The sequence below is a fragment of the Solea solea genome, chromosome 11 (genome assembly GCF_958295425.1).
Source record: "Solea solea chromosome 11, fSolSol10.1, whole genome shotgun sequence".
NCBI lineage: Eukaryota > Metazoa > Chordata > Actinopteri > Pleuronectiformes > Soleidae > Solea > Solea solea.
Genome location: NC_081144.1, coordinates 25,186,655 through 25,192,552, shown reverse-complemented (window position 1 = coordinate 25,192,552; position 5,898 = coordinate 25,186,655). Strand labels below are relative to the sequence as shown.

Sequence of the window (5,898 nt, the reverse complement as noted above, 5' to 3'; positions counted from 1 at the left end):
TGATGTTAAGGGAATATTTTTATTCCACCTGAACTGAAATCAGCAGAAGAATTGATTTGAATATTTCGAAGTCAGTAGAGTTAACGACATCATCTTCTGTCTGTCGAACGATCTGATTCCAGCTCTGTCTGAATGAGGCCCATTAATCATAATAGCAACACCTAGATAAAAGAAAGAAATATAATCACATTTCACATGAAAATAAATGAACAGAATATTGATTGAATCAGGAAAATCTCAACGTACAGTTGGTCGCCGCAGCCCACACTAAGTGCATATTCATATGACAGACACTCAGATCTACATGTTGTCCCATAGATCCTGTCGCAAGTCAGAGCCTCGTTCTCTGCAACTGAGAAAATCGAAACATGAAGTTAGTTTTGGTTGTAAAATTGTTTGATCATCAGCACAAATGTTGTGAATGTTTAAACTTACTATAAAGCATCAGGAGAACGAGCAGAGCCAGAACAGCCACACCATAACGACCCATGGTTGTTTTTGAAAGTGTTGTTTCAGAGTGACGACGACACAAGAGTTTGTCCTTTTTTATCTGGTGACCTCAGACAAGAGGGGTGGGGTTAAACAGCGGATGGGAGGGGCCTGCTTTATCATTCGTGACAAGCAAGTGTCCTCTTATAGAAAGATGGTAACGACAGTTTAAAACATGTGAGAGTAAACCAAATAAAAGTCAATGATATTTTAATTTTATGTTTGCACTTGAGTGGATTCCTTGTACATCCACATATGTACCTACTGTATAATGGAACTGTGTCTTTAGTCCACCTCCTCTGTTGACTGATGGTTTCTCCAGGTTAATGTAGATGACTTCACTCACAGAGGAGGTGCAGGTGAACACCTGACATGTTTCCTCCTCAGTCTAAACACATGCAGATTCAATCAAACAATAATTATCATGAGTTTGGAGTTCAAACAAGGGTTAGACTCTTGACTTCATGAAATAATCATTAGTGCTGTAGGCAGCAGTGAATTGTTGACACTGATGACGGCTCATGATGAAGATGAAATTTAAATATGCTGTTTTATTTGTTTTTCCTCTCACATGTTAAAAACCATCTTACAAGAGCACACTTGCTGAAACCAGACAAAAACACAAGTATAATATATGGATCCGTCCAGCTCTTCCGGAGGAATCCTAAGGCATTCCCAGGGCATCCAAGAGGGTCTTCCCCAGGGCCTCCTCCCAGTGGGACGTGCCTGGAACTTCTCACCAGGGAGGCGTCCAGGAGGCATCTTAACCAGATGCCTGAGCCACCTATTCTGGCTTCTCTCAATGGGGAGGAGCAGCGGCCATTTTCTGAGCTCCTGCTGGATGACCGAGCCTCCCATCCTCATCTCTGAGAGAGAGCCCAGACACCCTGTGGAAGAAATCTATTTTGGCCACTTGTGTCCACCATCTTGTTCTTTCAGTCACTAACTACCCACAGCTCGTGACCATAGGTGAGGGTAGGAACGTAGATCGACCGGTAAATCGAGAGCTTCGCCTTCTATCTCACCATGACAGACCGATGCAGAGGCCACATCACTGCGGACACCGCACTGATCTGCCTGTCGATTTCCCCTTACATTCTTCCCCTACTCGTGAAACAAGAAACCAAGATACTTAAACTCCACTTGGGGCAATGCTGATTCTCATCCCAACCCGGCCCAATGAAGCAAACAGGACCACATCGTCTGCAAAAAGCAGAGACCCAATCCTGAGTCCACCAAACCGGACTCCCTCAACGCCCTGGCTGCGTCTACAAATTCTGTCGGTGACAAAGAGCAGCCCTGGCAGAGTACAACCCTCACTGGAAACAGATCCGACTTACGACAAGCTCTGACACTGGTCGTACAGGGACTGAATCAAAGGGTCCAGTACCCCATACTCCTGGAGTGCTCCCCAAAGGACTCCCAGAGGGACAGTCCCTTACAATAAGTTTGGGTCTACCAGGCCTGACCGCCAGCAGAGCCAACTCACCACCAGGTAGTGATCAGTTGACAGCTCCGCCCCCTCTCTTCACCTGAGTGTCCACGACATGTGGCCACATCCTGGTGCCAAGTGCACATATGGACACCCTTATGCCTGAACATGGTGTTTGTTATGGACAATATGATGAGAACATAAGTCCAACAACAAAGCACCACTCTGGTTTAGAGGCACAAACAATCATCAGGACCTGTACCCATGGATGGATGGAGATGGATAGATACATACATACATAGATAGATAGATAGATAGATAGATAGACAGACAGACAGACAGACAGATAGACAGACAGACAGACAGACAGACAGACAGACAGAATCAGAATACCTTATTGATCCGGAGGGGAAATTCTTGTGTTAGCCGCTACTATTCAAAGAACATGAAACAAGGATAGAAATATATAAGAATAATAAAGAATGAACAAAAGTAAACATAAAGCTTAAGTAAACTTAAACATATGTACAATATAAAATGTCAACATAATACAATATATACAGTAGAGATGTACACTCTATACAGTGCTGAATGGATGAGATGGTTGTAATTTTAGTTATTATACATAAGTTGGTTATTGCACGTATAGTTTAGGAAATTGCACAGATCCCAACACGTATGGGTGGCAGACATTGTCCAAGATGGCATGCAGTTTTGACTGCATCCTCCTCTGACACTGCTGTCAGAGAGTCCAGCTCCACTCCCACCACGTCACTGGCCTTACGGATCAGCTTGTTGAGTCTGTTGGCATCTGCAACCCTCAGCCTGCTGCCCCATCAAGCAACAGCATAGAGGATCGCACCAGCCACCACAGACTCATAGAAGATCTTGAGCATAGTCCGGCAGATGTTGAAGGACCTCAGGCGCCTCAGAAAATAGAGACGACTCTGGCCCTTCTTTTAGAGAGCATCAGTGTTCTTTGCCCAATACAGTTTGTTGTCAATGTGTATTCCCAGGTATTTGTAATCCTGTACAATGACCACACTGTCCCCATGGATGGAAACAGGGGTTACCAGTGCCTTGTTCCTCCTCAGGTCCACAACCAGTTCTTTTGTCTTAGCCACGTTGAGCTGCAGATGGTTCTGTTCACACCATGTGACAAAGTTGTCGACAGTCGCCCTGTACTCATCCTCATCACCCGTGCTGATACATCCAACTATGGCCGAGTCATCAGAAAACTTCTGAAGGTAGCAGGTCTCTGTGCAATAGTTGAAGTCCGTGGTGTAAAGGGTGAAGAGGAAGGGAGAGTGGACAGTTCTCTGCGGGGCCCCGGTGTTGCTGACCACTCTGTCTGACACACAGTGATGCAGTCTCACGTACTGGTCTGCCAGTCAGGTAGTCCACAATCCAGGACACGAGGGGGGCATCTACCTGCATTGTTGTCAGCTTGTCACCCAGAAGCGCTGGACGGATGGTATTAAATGCACTGGAGAAGTCAAAGAACATGACTCTCACAGTGCTCACTGGCTTATCCAGGTAGGCATAGATCCGGTTGAGCAGGTAGATGATGGTGTCCTCCACACCAAGACGGGGCTGATAGGCGAACTGGAGGGGGTCCAAAAATGGCTTAACCCTGGGTCTAAGCTGATCCAGGACCAGTCTCTCCATGGTCTTCATGATCTGGGAGGTCAATGCCACAGGTCTGTAATCCTTGACCTCACTGGGTCGCGGCGTCTTTGGTACAGGAACCAGGCATGATGTCTTCCACATCACAGGGACCCTCTGAAGACTCTAGGCTCATGTTGAAGACGTGATGAAGTACTCCACATAGCTGGGGGGCACAGGCCTTGAGCAATCACTGGGGGTGGGTTGTAGAGAACAGGCCGTAGAGGAGCCAGGAGGGGGGTGAGCAGAGCCATCAGTGTCAAATCTGTTAAAGAACATATTCATCTCATTGGCTCTGTCCATGCTGCCTTCTACTCCTCTGTTGTGGTTATTATTGAAGCCTGTGATTGTCTTCATTCCACTCCAGACCTCCCTCATGTTATTCTGCTGGAGTTTCCACTCCAGCTTCTTCCTATATTCCTCCTTAGCCTCTTTGATCTTCACCTTCAGTACCCCCTGGATTGTTCTCAACTCCTCCCTGTTTTGAAGCTTTGAAGGCCCTCTTCTTGTTGTCAAGGATGGCTTAAATGTCCTTAGTCACCCAAGGTTTGTTTTTTGGGTAACAATAAACAGTCCTGGTTGGAACAGTGGAGTCCACACAGAAGGTGATATCAGAATCAGAATCAGCTTTGTTGGCCAAGTATGTAACACATACAAGGAATTCGACTCTGGTTTTTCAAACACGCTGTACATGAAACGTAGACATCAACATAACTTAACATACATTTGACAAGAGTGAATAAAAAAGGTGACCAGAGGTCCAGTTTATTTTTAAATATATATATATAAACGATAAGGTGCAGATAGTGAATAAATTAATAAACAAATAAACTGGTCAAGTGTTCAGTAGTGTGACGGCCTGGGGGAAGAAACTGTTCTTGTGTCTAGCAGTTTTGGTGTACAGTGTTCTGTAACGCCTGCCAGAGGGAAGAAGATCAAACAGGTTATTTCCGGGATGTGATGGATCTGCAGAGATACTACCTGCCCGTTTCTTGACTCTGGATGTGTTCAAGTCCTGGATGGTGGGCAGTTTAACACCAATGATTCTCTCTGCAGTCCTGATGGTGCGATTCAGTCTGTTTCTGTCCTGTTTGGTGGCTGATGCAAACCAAACGATGATGGAGGTGCAGAGAACAGACTGGACTATTGCTGTGTAGAACTGGATCAGCAGCTCCTGGGGCAGGTTGTACTTCCTGAGCTGTCCCAGGAAGTACAGCCTCTGCTGGGCCTTTTTGACTATGGAGTCAATGTTTGGTGCTTTGATGTTATAGTCTGTGATGCACTCGATGTCCTCTCCTCACAGAGCACCTGCCAGTCCATCGCCTCAAAGCAGCCCTGTAGTGTCTCATAAGTCTCCTCTGACCATCTCCTCAGTTTTCACCACAGGCAGATGACAGGGGCTGAGGAGCACCAGGTTGTGGTCTGACCTACCCAGAGGGGGGAGGGGGGAGCAGCTGTATGCATTTTTTAACATTAGCATACAGCAAGTCCAGTGTTCTTTCTTCTCTGGTAGGACAGTCCACATACTGTTTGAAGCTGGGCAGTGACTTGGCCATAGTGACATGATTGAAATCACCCGAGATGATGAGTGCTGTCAGCCCATCAGTCTTATTAGCCAGCGCCCTCACGTTACCCATGATAAGAGAGGGGAGACACGGCTTTTACATTTACATTACATGTCATTTAGCAGACGCTTTTATCCAAAGCGACTTACAATAAGTGCATTTAAACATTTGGGTACAAATAAGAGCTAGAAGTAAGAAAGAGCTTCAAGTAAGCCAAACTATGAAGTGCTAGTCATAAGTGCGAAGTTTTTTGTTTTTTTTTGTCGTCGTCGTCTTAGTCAAGGTAGAGTCAGAAGAAATGTGTTTTTAGTCGGCGGCGGAAGATGTGGAGGCGTTCCGCTGTCCGGATGTTGATGGGGAGCTCGTTCCACCATTTGGGAGCTAGGACAGTGAACAGTCTCGAGTTCTGTGAATGCCTCTGCAATCCTCTCAGTGAGGGGGCAGCGAGCCGGTTTGCCAATGCAGAGCGGAGTGGGCGGGCTGGGGTGTAGGTTTTGATCATGTCCTGGATGTAGGCTGGACCGGATCCGTTTGTAGCATGGAACGCAAGCACTAGAGTCTTGAAGCGGATGCGAGCAGCTACAGGAAGCCAGTGAAGGGAGCGGAGGAGCGGTGTAGTGTGGAAGAATTTTGGTAAGTTGAAGACCAGTCGAGCTGCTGCATTCTGGATGAGTTGCAGAGGTCGTATGGCACATGCAGGGAGATCACTGGTGTAAACAGTGCAGCCATTGAGTTGCTGCGCAACAG

General features: G+C 46.5%; 1 long non-coding RNA gene across 3 annotated transcripts; it reads right to left on the bottom strand.

The window, feature by feature from the left end:
* On the bottom strand, positions 1-4,586 carry LOC131468939 (uncharacterized). 3 transcript variants are annotated; one of them, XR_009241755.1, is made up of 4 exons: positions 4,568-4,586; positions 436-550; positions 247-352; positions 1-161 (listed from the first exon to the last, which is right to left on the bottom strand). It is a non-coding gene; the product is annotated as an uncharacterized LOC131468939 (long non-coding RNA). The 3 variants fall into 3 exon arrangements; XR_009241753.1 differs by lacking the exon at positions 4,568-4,586 and adding an exon at positions 755-773; XR_009241754.1 differs by lacking the exon at positions 4,568-4,586 and having other exon boundaries at positions 436-569.
* Between the last annotated feature and the right edge of the window lie 1,312 nt (positions 4,587-5,898).